This window comes from Chenopodium quinoa, unplaced genomic scaffold (assembly GCF_001683475.1).
Source record: "Chenopodium quinoa cultivar QQ74 unplaced genomic scaffold, ASM168347v1, whole genome shotgun sequence".
NCBI classification, from domain to species: domain Eukaryota; kingdom Viridiplantae; phylum Streptophyta; class Magnoliopsida; order Caryophyllales; family Amaranthaceae; genus Chenopodium; species Chenopodium quinoa.
This window is the reverse complement of record NW_018742707.1, coordinates 209,045-223,174: the sequence shown is the minus strand read 5'-3', so window position 1 is coordinate 223,174 and position 14,130 is coordinate 209,045. Positions and strand designations below refer to the sequence as shown.

The 14,130-nt window shown below is 32.1% G+C and overlaps 1 pseudogene; it reads right to left on the bottom strand.

Moving 5' to 3' along the window:
- Window positions 1-845: 845 nt before the first annotated feature.
- On the bottom strand, window positions 846-11,407 carry LOC110722909 (annotated as a pseudogene).
- Window positions 11,408-14,130: the final 2,723 nt, after the last annotated feature.

Below are 14,130 nucleotides of genomic sequence, written 5' to 3'. Positions count from 1 at the left end.
TTGCCGATTTACGAGTTCGTAGTGGCAAGTCTCAGTTTCTAAGCTCAATGCTCGGGGAATTTGCGAAGTTTTGATGCGGGTTCTTGGTTTCTTTCTCAAAGAATTCTGGGTTTGTGTTGGTGAATAAGTGAGGAGAATGACGCGCCTCTGTTTATATCTCCAGGTACGGGATACGAAGAGTCTGTGCTTTAATTTCTCTTAAATACCCACTAAGTAACCATTAAACACATGTGTTGTGATTAAACTGCCCATTATCCGTCCAACTTCCGCAAATCATTAACCGTTGTTATCTCATTAATTACGGTTTAAATTCAAATTTTTGGATCAATTAAATCATTTACTTCCCTCCTTTTCTGAGTTAAATCAAACCCGACCCGTCATCCTTCCAAATCGGGTCTGGGGGGCAAGTTGTTTGGGTCCAATTTAGTCAAAATTGGGCCTGAGCACTAAATGATCCAATTAAAAGCCCAAGGTCAAGGTTCAACTCTCCAATTGCTCAAAAGTCAAAGGTCAGCCCACAAAGTAAGCCAATTGGGCTAAAGCCCAACCTCTCCATGTATGATGAGGTATAAAAGCCATCATATTGACACATTGAGGGGGACGATTCACATACACTCATATGCTCATTCTTGCATTCAGAAATATTCCACAAAAGCCTCAAGCTACAAACTCTCTTGCATAGTGTCTTCCTTTTACACATTGTACTGACTTTAGCATCGGAGGGGCCTTCCTCGGAAACACCCCCGAGGCTAGTTTACGTGTGTTCACTGTGCAGGAAACCTTCGGCCCAACACAACTTGGACCGAATCCAGTCTTCTCCATTTCAAGCGGACCTTCGGCAAGGTCCCATTGTTTTCAACCGAAACAATACTTAATTCAAGCAGAACCTTTATTTATATGTAGGGTTTTCTGTATAGTGTGTATGAAAACTATGTCCTTAATATAGTCATTTTGCAGGTTTCAGTGCCAGCATGTAATCAAGGGCATTGCTTTAGGGAATCCTTCACCTGAAGATTAAAGGTCGATGACAACTTTTAAACGGGTATATAGTTAAGGACTTTCCATTTGTATGCCTTTTTACTGTAATCTTTAGCAGTAGTTGTTATATTTCTTTTTCCAATATTTGAATCTATCATGGTTACATCTCCAATGTTCTGTGTTCTACACTTCTACTTGAAGAAAAGCAATGACAAGGTCGACCATATGTCCCTTACCGTATTTTTTGGCTGCAACATGTGAGGCTACTAGGCTAGGCAGTTATATTCTCTACATTACTTCCTGTATGTTACAATAATTGAATAATCTACTTTGTGGATAAAGATAAGATACATGGAGAGACCTGAGTGCACATGCATTGTTCCGATAAAACATCAAAACTTATGGGTCACTTTGAGGTATTTTTTGATTCACAGCCCTCTTCACTTCAATTATACTGGGTTTCTTTCCATTGGCATTCTCTTTAACCTGCTCATAAAATTCAGAAATTATACAATAAATATTTTTTTTTAAAATTTTTTTATTTAATGTGAATATTGCAAACTTTGATTCTACTTGAGTGCAAAATGATTGTGGACATCTGATATTTTGATTGAGCATGAAGAAAATGCTTGTGCACAAGTATATCACAGCAACACTGATGCTAAAATATTGGGCATGACTAGTCTGCTGCATACGGAAATTTTCTGGTTCAGACCAGAATAACTTTAGAGGGAGGGAGGATTTTGAGGCATTTAGGTAATTAAGGGGGGTGAAGATTTGAACCCGGGATCTATCTATGTGGAACCTTAGTGTAAATTACAAATGGCCTGTTTAATAAAGATTAAAACAGAGTATATTGGAGTTCACATTATTTTATGAGGATGAAAAGTTGCATCTTGTAGGATGTGTATTGTTTGAAGAAATGAAATTGAACAAAATGTTATTAACTTCTACAAAAAAAGAAATGCTGGGTTGAGAAATGAGGAAAGTAATGCATGTGATAAAAAATGTGGCATTCTTTCTTCAATTAAGAAAATCTGGTGAAGTGGTATACTTGGGATTAAGAGAAATAATACCTTGGCTCTTAACTCTGCTGCAAGAAGGCCATTGTTAAGGGAGGACAACACTGTAGTAACTTCTAGTCGCATGTCCCTCAGTTTGATCATGACATCCAGCAACAACCCCTCTTTATATGGGCACTGCAACTCCACCAATGCATCACTCTCAATTATCGACACCTCTAACATGTTACTTTGTTGTGACTGTGCTGCAGTCTTCTTTCCCCTCATTTCACTTCCACTGCTGCTTTCTTCTATCACCTGCAATTTCCTCTTATCTTTCTCCTCTCCAGATTTTGTACGTCCCTCAAGTTCCTGTACCTTTTTGCGTAGCTGCTTCACATACTCAATGGTGTCCCCTAAAATAGAAGCCTTGTCCATTTTTGTCACAAATGGCACCTATGACCTCAAAATGACAAACCTCTCATTCAACTTCTCCCTTCTCCTACGCTCAGCTAATACATGACTGGCCGAGAGCTCATCATGAGGTGGTCCACTAGTGCTCTTCCCGCGACCAAGGGCCATGTAGTGCAGGTTTGACTTGAGGAAGCTAAAATTCTCTTCGCGGTACTTGGAATGAAGGAGAGGGACTGTCAATAGAATATTTTTTAGAAGGCATTGCGAGGTGCCTTCCACTGGTGAGTGGTGGTGGTTGGACCCTGGTGTCCAGCTTAAGAAGGCAGAGTTTGAAGAGTAGGAGAGGTAAGAGGAGGTTGCAATGGAGGTGGTAGAAGAGGGTTCTGCTCATCGGCTAGATTGGAGTTGAAGGATGATAGAGACAGTTTGGGAGTAGTATGCGTCTTCTTGGGAGAGGTTTTCCATTGTAGCGATACCTGGAAAATTAGACAGTCTAGAAATAAGACTTGGCTGCATGCATTATTATGATTAAGCGTTGGTCAAGAATTTTGTCTAATGTTAGTATAGTAGCTGCAAAGTAGAAGGGTTGGGAAGATGAATTCTTCCATCACGGTAGGCATAACATTAAGCTATCAAGCACCAGGATAAACGCTAAAAACATATGTTGCCAGGACACATATGTTAACGTTATACCAGCTGCAACTCTGAACTGTTACACATACAGCAATAGTCTTTGAATGCCGACAGGAACAGAACAAAAATAAGCTTGTACAATACACTATGAAAATCTAAAGATCGTATTCATAATACTTTTGTCAAGAATTAAGACTTGTGGCTTGTAGTAGTTTGTTCTGACTTTTGATTAATGTCCTATACATTTTAGTTTGAGGTTTATCAGTAGAATTACATTCAATTTTAGTTTTACAGCTTGTTTGGATAAGAAGAAATGGAGGGAATGGAAGAGAAGGAAAAGGGAGGGGGATTTAATCCATTGTTTGGATAACAAATAAAGGGAGTGAGGGAAATGGAGAGAAAGGAAATGAAGGGAAAAGTTTTGTTTGATTGTTAATGAATAAAATCCTTCCAAATTTGAAAAGATTTGGAAGGAAAATATATGATTAACATTCAACTGGAATGCTGCATTCAACCTTTTATATAATCTTTCTTTTCTATTATTTTCTCTCTCCTCCATACTAGGATACTGTTCTCACATTTATATTCCCCCAAATTCTAGGGTTTTGGCATTTTTAATTTATATCTTTCAATCTCTTGAATTTTTCAAGGTAAGGCCAAGTAATTCACTTGTTATTCTACTATGCTTCTCACGAATTTTATCCTCCAATTTCTAGGGATTTGCTGCTCTTCTTCATTGCTATTGTTTAATTGATTTTCAATTCGTTTAATTTATTTTTTATTTTTTATGTATTTCTTTGATTTTTTTTGTTTGAAAATCAGTTTTGGAAAATTTGTTTGAAAATCAATCTAATGTTTTAGATTAATTTACATAAGTTTTTTTTTTTTTTTTTTGGGAAGAACATAGGATATTAAATTATCTGTTTGAGTTTTGCTTGATTTTAATGACGTTTATCAAATTTTTTTTTTTTATTTTATTATTATTTTTTTTTAATCAGGTTTATATTATAATACAAATAACTACAATATTTTTCTGAAAAATTAGTATAATGTTGAATGCAAGCAACCCACAAATTAAGAAAAATAAAAAAAATGGTGAATGTCTCTCCCCTTCCTCCCTTTTCTCCTTTATCCAAACAAGGAAGGTTCAATTTCTTCTTCCCTTCCCTCCCCTTCTCTTCCCTTCCATCCCTACCCCTTCCCTTCCTGCTAGTGTATCCAAACACGCAGTTAATGTTTTTTTTTCCTTTTTCTTTTTTAGGTTGAGTGCTCATCTTTGGTTAATGTTTATGTTTTTGTTCCTTCTTTTTCTCATGATAGACCTGTGAATAGGCTGTGATATTGTATGGACTATGGAGGTTTTACCCTTTATGACGGGTAGTCACAATTGAAGGTCTAGCAAGTTGTTCAGGATGTTATACTAGCTAGGTTAAACTAACATGTGGGAACAATAGTGCATTAATTTACAATTGTGAGAGTTGCCTCGTGAAGTTTTTTAATGAAAATCTTTTTTTTTTTTTGGCTTTGAAGTGGTGGTGCAACAGTTTAGAATTGTAAAGACAAACCTAAGGTAAGAAACTAATTTTACCTAGAGATGGTGTCTGGAAGTTGTTGCTAATAATTATTGGATCCTCTAGTTGTTGCTGTTGCATAACAGGCCATCTTCGAGTTGACTTTGTAGTTATGAATGAGTCAACAAGGTGATGCTCGTGACTTGGTGTTGGAGGTGTTGGAGTTGGACCAACAGCCACTAAGGGAAAGTTTGAGTCAAGGTTATTGGATACGACATCAGGGGAGCTGAGTTGTATGTCCTCAGGAATTTCTATCTGCATTAACTCGCTTGGCTCATCAGATGAGTCAGGAACAACAGTAATACCTGGAAACAAATATTGCTTAGTATTAATTGTTCTTACATAAGGAATTAAGGTCATACATAAATATTATTATACTCTCAAAGTCGCCATAATGACTGCTTTGTACGCTCCATCACTTCATCCGGAGAAAAAAAGGCCATGTAAATTTGGCTCAAGAGGAGAATGGACTACCTTTTTGGTATCGTAGTTCCAACTTTACTGGCAAGCCAAGGATTGCCTGGGCCTCAGGATCTGAGTCAGCTTCGCCCTCAGTCTCATCGTTATCATCATTGTTGTTGGCTCCGGATCCATCACTAGGAATAGATAGTGGGTCGACAGTGGTGTATGTGGCAAGGGCAAGAGGAGACTGGAAGTGGGAATGGTTGGAGGATGCAGTTGGATTGGAGGTAGAGTGCTCCGAGAGTGCAGGCTTTGGTTGTAATGGTAGTTCATTATGGAGTTGGTGGTGGTGGTAGTGGTCGTCGAAAAAATATTTGACTTGTTGAATAAAAGATGGGTCTTCTTGAACCTGCTTCCGAAAAAAAATCAGTGTTTGTATGAAAGCAAAGTACATCGTTGAAGTCAAGTAGGGGAATCCCTAACAAATAGACAGAGGTACAAAGTACAATTTAGCAGGGTTATAATGACTTGCTCTCTCGGCAAGCTAAGAAAGTAATTTGCATATCAGTGATTTGAAATTAATGTATGTATTTTGCGCGGTTGTTGCATCATTATAGAAATCAGAAAGTAGTAAGCTTGTGGGTAACATGAATGAGAATATTAACCATGGAATCTGGCATTCATAGGCTGTACGTAACAAGTCATAAGGGTGAAATGTTGACTTACTCTTTCCGTGTAGCCTAACTCCACCACACCATCCATTACAGGTATGCACACTACTGTCTGCAATTCACGTTGTCAAAGAATAAACTTTGGTTAATTACTCATTTTTGTTTCAAATAAGATTTTGTTGATATTATTTAAAGTCAAGATTAATACATACTTTTCCAGTTTTTGTTTTTTTACTAAAGTTATTGAAGCTATATTCATTTCAATGCATAACTTTATTATTAATCTATTCAATTATGTACTTGTATTACGGAGTAGTAAGTAAAAATATTATAAGTTGATTATGTTTAATGTCAAAGACCAAATATTTATACTTACAGGTATTCACATTATATATTTATTCAAGTAAAAATCACAATCAATAGTTAAATGATAATACGTAAATAATGCCAAGATTTAATTATTGCGATACTAATATGAAATGAAGGAAATATGTAGTATTATAAATTAAAGTAGACAAGTAATATTTATAGCATTTTTTTTAATTGATTAAGTTGGAAATGGAACAATGTACCTGTATTTGAGCACTCTGGAAGAGTTCCAAGCACACCATGAAAAAAAGAGGAATAAAATGGAGGTTAGAACATTTGTGTTTCCACCACTAGGAAGGAAAATTTGCCAATTACTACCGCAAGTTAATACTACTTTGTAAATTACTACTGCAAATTAAAAAAGTTGTGAATTACTACCGCAAAAAATTTTAAGATGTTGCGATTACTACCAAACCCCCATTAAACCCAACTATGACGTCATTATATCACTTTAACCCGTGTTTAATAGGGATATAATGACGTCATAATTGGGTTTAATAGGGGTTTGGTAGTAATCGCAACATCTTAAAATTTTTTGCGGTAGTAATTCACAACTTTTTTAATTTGCGGTAGTAATTTACAAAGTGGTATTAACTTGCGGTAGTAATTGGCAAATTATTCTAATACTGACTTTTTAACCAGTAATAACCCGAGTTATCAATTATTCAAATAACACTTATTATTATTAAGTTGTATTTAGATGCTATTATCTTGATATCAACAAAGATTTCTATTGCTGTCAATAATCTCAACTATTGTCTAGGGAATGAAATAATATGACCTAAGCCTACTTGCGTGTGTAGATCGAGAAGAGTTAAGAAATTATGCGCATAATGATAATTTAATTTTGAAGTATGTAATGGGCAAATATAAGTTTATTTGTCAGATAAACGAATTTTTATTAATCTGATGACATTTTTGTAAATATATTGAAAAAACGTGGTCATTTATTCAATACTTTTGGTGAGCTGTCCAATTACTGTTTGCAACTGTTTGGTGAAGAAATTACATATGTACCCCTCAACTAGTACATAAAAAGACACATATACCCTTCCATTAGTACTTGAAAAGACGATTATACCCTTAGATAAACAAATATGGGGAATGAATTGGGTGCAGCTCGTACGTAACTTTGATCTTTTAGTACACATTTTTTTTAATAACTATGTTCATATCAGAAGTATTACTAGTAGATAATTAGAATGAAGAAAATAGGTAATTAGCATTTTTAAATATTAAATCTTCAATTTTCATTTTTTGTGTTAGATGTACAAAACAATGTTTAAGAGTAGAGATTATTACCTTGGCAAGAATTGCTCTAGAAAATACTTTGCTATCTACCTCATTTGCTCCTGTTAGCCACATATGTTGACCTTTGGCATACGCCTTTCCTGGTAACCTAATTAACATTAACATAAATATTCATGACCTACCACCTTTAACATACTTATTCCAATCAATATACTATCTCCGATTTTTATTAGTTGTAACTTTGGGGAATTATTTGTGAGATATAAAATATTTTAAAGTTGTAACTAAAAAAAATCAGAGGTAGTACATATCATTGGTAAAGAACATGGCCGACCATTAGGGTGTGCAGCATGAGCTGCCGCACAGGGCCCAACTTTGGTTGGGGCCTCAGATCATTAAAAATGTATAATAATACGTTGTAAAATTATTCATGTATATTAATAATGGCTTAGTGGTTTCATGAGCTCCACCTTCTTCACTTGCAAGAGGTCCTTGATTCAATTCTCAATAAAGTACGGAGTATCAATCTAGTTTGCCTTACCGAATTAAAGGAACAAAGGAGTAAAATTTGCTTCAAAGTTCCCTTTTTTATGGTCGAAATATTCAAAGAAACAAAAAGAAGACAAGTAATTAATAGTAAAACGTAATTTAAAGGTTAGCTTTAAAAGCAGCTGAATTCAAGCGTGCTGATCCATCCATATCAGCTGCTTAACAAGGAAAGTAATTGAATAAGTGTTCATAATTTTGGTTTCCTGCAATATTGTAGAGGTCACCAAATATAACCCCAAATTGTTGCAGCTATATTGTTGCAATTACTTGAATTTACTCTACTATTAATTCACCTTATTTTCCATAAATAGTAGCTTTTAAACAGTCTTTCTACATATAGTCATAAAGTTATTACTCCCTTTAATTTCTTCCATGTGTTTAGTTAATCTTTCTACCTTGAATTTCATGCATTACAAGTTTACAACTATTTCCTTGAGAGAGACACAAAGAAAGAGGGGGTAATTGTGGCATGTGGGTATAGTAGTCTTTTACAGTTATAGGAAGAAGATTGAAATTTGTGCACCTTTTAGTTGTTGTTCTAGTGTCTTGTAAGAGCAACCTTGAATTTTCTCTAGATATCCTGATGAGATACATGACCTAATGTAAAAACAAAAGCAATCATTTATCTATTTGGACAAGTTTTGGTATCATATGGTTGTTTTATTTGATCGGCGTGTAGGAAAATTGGGAGTAGGTTATTATTGGGACTTAATCTTCAGGTCTCGTAAGTTGAGGGATTGAATCCTAATGAGTCATTATTACTCCCGACAAAACAAATTTTAGAGGTCAATTAATTAATTTGTTATTAATTGAAACTAAAACTAATTCAGCCAAAAACCACATAAAGTTTGATTGTCATTGCAGTTAAGACAAATGACATGTTTGAAATTAAACCTCTTATATTAGGGCTTGTTTGACATCATTTTTGGTTTTCAGTTTTCTGTTTTTTTTTTTAAACTAAAAACCAAAAACAAGAAACAAGAAACAAGAAAAAGGTGTTTCCACTTTTCTGTTGTCAGTTTTAAAAATAATCATGATTTTAATAAATCTAAATAATTTTTTATTCGTTATATGACATATATAATATACTTTTTAAAAACAAAAAACTAAAAAATAAAAAACCATAATGATACCAAACGAACCCTTAGTTACTTATATACCCATATTTGAATATACATTGTATTGCCTAGCAAAAGTATTCATTACACTACCACAATTACCTACTTAATATTTTTAGGGTTTATATTATTTTAATTTCATCACAAGTACTAACAACTCCCACAAAATATAAAGAATTCATGCAAATAAAGGCTCAATATGATTTCACAAAAGTGCCTCTAAGGCCTTAAATAGGATGTAGTATTTTTATCATCTTATAATCATCTGTCAGTCCACATATTATTGTAGAAGAAATCATATATAGTCAAAATTTAATTGTAGAAGAAATCATTTTCAACATATTAAAATAGTAAATAGTAATTGACATGTAACTTTATTTACCACTTGACAAAGTGGTATGGTAAAACAGTAATGCTAGAGAATCTTTATTTCTTTTTTCCTTTCTTAGATTGAGATGGAAGAAGGCATTTAAAGCCTTTGCAGCTGGAACATCCATTATTTCGCTTTGTTATTTACACCCAACTTCTAAAAAAGGATATAATTAACTAATTCAACGAAATATTATTGTTAATGTATTAAGTCTAAAGCATATAATTAATAATACAACTGGAATCAATCTAGAGTACTTTACTTTATGTAGAGGATGTATGTAGTGGAGCACATACTAATTCATTTCTCTTAACATGTATACTCTTTCCACCACAAAAGATAAATCATGTTGTATTTTCTAGAGTTAAAGTCAATAATTAGGTTACACGTGTAATACATTTTCATTTTTAACATATACATTTAAGATAACCACGAGAGATCGATCTTGCTGTTGTATTCGTTTAAATGTAACCATTTGTTTTTTAACGGTAATCCACAACTTGAACTATGAATATACTCAATTGTGTATGAGTGAAAGTTATTAAAAAGTTAAATTTTTGAAAATTTATATTTAAACAAATCTAACAAACTAGGCTTGGCAGATCTATTTATTAAGGCCATATGAAAATTAAGTGAATAGAATTAGATTTTCAGGATTGAATATAGTATTATGTTATATGTTACAGTACCTATTTTATACTTAATCTTAATTGTCATTGTTTATAAATTATAATCTTATGCTTATGAAAATAAGAATATCTACGGTTTAAGAGAACGTAAATAATCAAATTAAATAAAACATTTTTGAAAATAAAAAAACACAAATAAAAGCAAATGAAAATGGTTAGCAATTAAAATAAAGAGAAGGTTGAGTAAACTTACCCTACACCAGGAGGGAAAGAAAAAGAGACACACATGAGATAAAACCACTCGGACTCCGTCAAATCCTCCGGCGACAACGCTGCACACGGCCTTCTTTCTGGCTGATTCGACTCTCCGGCTGATAACGACTCGTAGAGTTCTTTCAGTTGTTGGCTTCTTTGTAGACATGCTTCCTCCGCAGTTCTTGAATCATCCATTGGTTGCACCATCTTTCTTGTCTTTATAGCTCCATTGTAATACCCATCTAGCCACACTAATATCCTATTCATATGTACAGCGGCAGAACCAGAAAATTATTTAAAGCAACCTATGTGAACCAGAAAATTATTTAAAACGACCTAATTATGATGTTTAAATTAAAAAAAAAAAAATTCTAGGTAGGTTTTACCATCTTAAAAACTTTTGTATAAAATTGGTAAATAACAATAACTAATTTTGTAGTTATATTATTTTGTAGTTTTTTTTTTGAACGGATATTATTTTCTAATTAATTAAATAATAAATACAACTCCTCCATAATTTTTTTTTTCTTAAAAAATGGTTTAATGAATTTTTACCCTTGTTGAGGACAATATTGCCAGAAGAGGCTGTAAGTCCATTGAACTGCTTGCACAGCTGATTGTAACATATGTTGAAGCTGTTTATTATTACTCGACTCAGGAACACTCATTTTTTCTGATCTTCTTTCTTTTCCGTTTGTTGTTTCAAAAATCGTGTTTCGATCTTCTAAATTATATGATACCTTACCTTCTCTTTTATGGACAAAGGTGTATATATTAAGTGGAGTTAATAGACGAGGAAGAAATCGAGAGATTGAAGGGATAAACGATTTACGAACAATTATTAATGTTGGCGTAAAAGTTTTGAGTTTAAGATGGAGAAGAGAAAATAAGAAAGTAGTAGGAGTTGGTTAGGGTTTGGGTTACGTTGAGTAGTAATACATTTTTGTGTTGCGAAGAAGAAAGAGATGAAATTTGAGAAGTGAGTTATGAGTTGACTGGCAGATATACCTGAATTTGGTTGAAGAGAAAAAGTAATAAAAACTTTTGTATATATCCGGTTTACACTAATATTAGTGTACATCGAGCAGTATAAGGGTAATATTTAGCTAATTTTAGGGTAATTTTTTGTCTTTTTTTGGGTAACTTTAAACATAATACAATTTTTATATAAATCAACAACAAGAAAAGTTTTATAAAGGTAATTTAATTACATTCAATCACTAATAATTGATTTTTAGTCATTTAAAATTTAATTCTTTACTAATAAAGCATAGATAATTTTTATTTGAATTGGTTACTTTAACTCATATTGGGGTAACTTTTATTCATTTCAGGGGTAACTTTTAATCACTTTAGGTTATCTTTATAATGGATATACAATAATTATTATACACCCGATTTTTTTAAAAGTTTATTGGGTATTTAATTTTAGTAGGGCAAACGCTTAACTTAAATTAAGTACTTGTATGTTGTAATTCCTCAAATAAAAAAAATAAATAAGAAAAATAAAAAAAAAACTTGTATTATTTGTTACATTCCTAAATTCATTTTAAAATAAGAAACAACTTAAATAATCTGACTATTTTCCCTTGTAACATTTTACATTGTTCGTAAATAATATAATATATTATCTTTAAAACCTCGTAAACTATTTGATAGTTTTCTTGTTTTCTACTCTACGACTCTCTATATAAAGAGATAGTCGATTCTAGGTTTAACTAGGCTCAAATAGAACAAGTCACAAAAACCTCATCTCCTCCCTACTACCAAACACAATAGGTATATAGTATGGATTAAGTCGACAAGACCTCGTACTATAAACAAATAATAAAATCCTAGCCCTTTGGAGAGAGGAATCATGAAATCAACGAGAGTTGTAATCCACAAATATTTGGAATTTGTTATATACACCCGGGTGTATTGTACACCCAACTAACCTAAGGTTAGTTTTTGCTTTTCATTTGATGATTAAATGAAATAAATCATCAAAAGAAGAACTTAATACTTATGGGTGTACGGTGCACCCGAATATTTATAACAATTTCTCCAAAATATTAATAAAATCATTGTTTCCGTATATTTTCTACCCTCTAATTTATTTGTATATCGCAGGTTTGAATTTTTATGGTTTTACAATACTATTTATACTTTGATTAAATTTGATGATTTATGTTTTTCACGTTTAATCTATGTATAAATTCAACCATATATATCATAAATGACTCAAAATAAATAATTTAATTTTAATAAAGTAGACATTGATACAAATCTAATAAAATCTCACATGAATATGTTTTTCTTTAATTATAATCACAAAATAATGTGATAAGAAGTATGTGGATATTGTATACTACTAAAATATTGCGTGTAAAAAATTAACGAATGAAAGAAATAATTTTGGTTGGATTCGTCTCAATTTATATTTTCGTAATATCAAATATTTCTAAATGTAATTCATTAAAGGGTGTTGATATTGCCTAAGGCAAAAAAAGTCATTGTCAAGGCAATTTATTTATCCTCTACCCGTAATCTTTGAGTATCTAAATAAATCAAACTTATTAAATCAATAAAATACTTTGTTATATATTGTTCCCTATAAAGCACTTAAATATTCTAATTAAAATATTTCCAATTACTAATTAATTATTCTCGTCAAAATATGCAATTAATTAAATTATTCACCATCACAAACTCATCCGTATGATCTTCTTACAATCACTAAAATTGAATTTTATTGGAAGCGACACCATTATCAATACAAGTATTAGCTATCTCTAAATTTGTTTTATTAATATATTTCATTTATTTATCAAGTTCTTAATTAGGGTATGTTCTCTTACGTTGAAATTCAGTTTAGTTCAGTCCAGTTCAGTTCAACTCAGCTTAGTTCAGTTCAGTTCAGCTCCTAATTTCCTTCTCTTATAAAATATTCAATTCAGTTCAGTTCAGTTTAGTTCAGCTCAGTTCAGTTCAGTTCTGTTCAGTTCAGTTCAGTTCAGTTCAGCTCAGTTCAGTTTAGTTCAGTTTAATTCAGCTGAGTTCAGTAAATGAAAACAAGCCCTTAATTTGTAAAGATGTTTTCATGTCAACTTAAAACGTATTGATGGTCTATGTACCTTTATTATTAAATTTGCTATTAAAACAAATTTCATATTTACTTTTACAGATGCATTTCAGAAAATTTACTTCTGTTTTTAGGAAATGAAATATTTTTGCTGCCAATATTAAAGGAAACCAAATATTCCAAAGCATTTTATTGAATTTATAAGTTTGAAATATTTAGATCCTTAAAGATTACGGGCTGCGGGTAGATAATTTGCCTTGGAAGTGGTTTTTTTTTTTTTTTTTTTTTTTTTTTTTTTTTTTTTTTTTTTTTTTTTTTTTTTTACCTTGGCAATATCAGCGCCCTTCATTAAATTGGTAAATCAACATATTTTGGATTGATATAGTGCACTTTGAACAGGAAGCAAAATATAATTCCTCATAGTTCTTTGCCCGAGCAACGCTCGGATATTCACAAGGAAAAAAAATTATATATATTATTATAAGTTTGTATTTGTTTATAGATTGTGTACATTTTTAATATTTTATTTATTTAAACTTGTTGTTATTGTTCTATTATTTAGACTTTATATTCTTTTTTTTTTTTAAAAAAAAGGTTGTATATTTTTTACATCAAAAAATGATAAAAATTAAAAATTAAAAAGGTTTTGGCGGAAATTTTTTAATGTAAACGTGACACGTGTAATTCTAGAATATTCCTGGTGATTATTTTTATATATAGTTGTAGGCGTCGTTTGAAGTGCGCCTATGTTAGCATGTTGTGAATTTGCTTGGCACTTATAGGAATTAGTGGAAATTGACATATACGATTAGGGACAAAGCAAAGTAGGGAGCCGCCAACAAGTTTTTAAGGAAC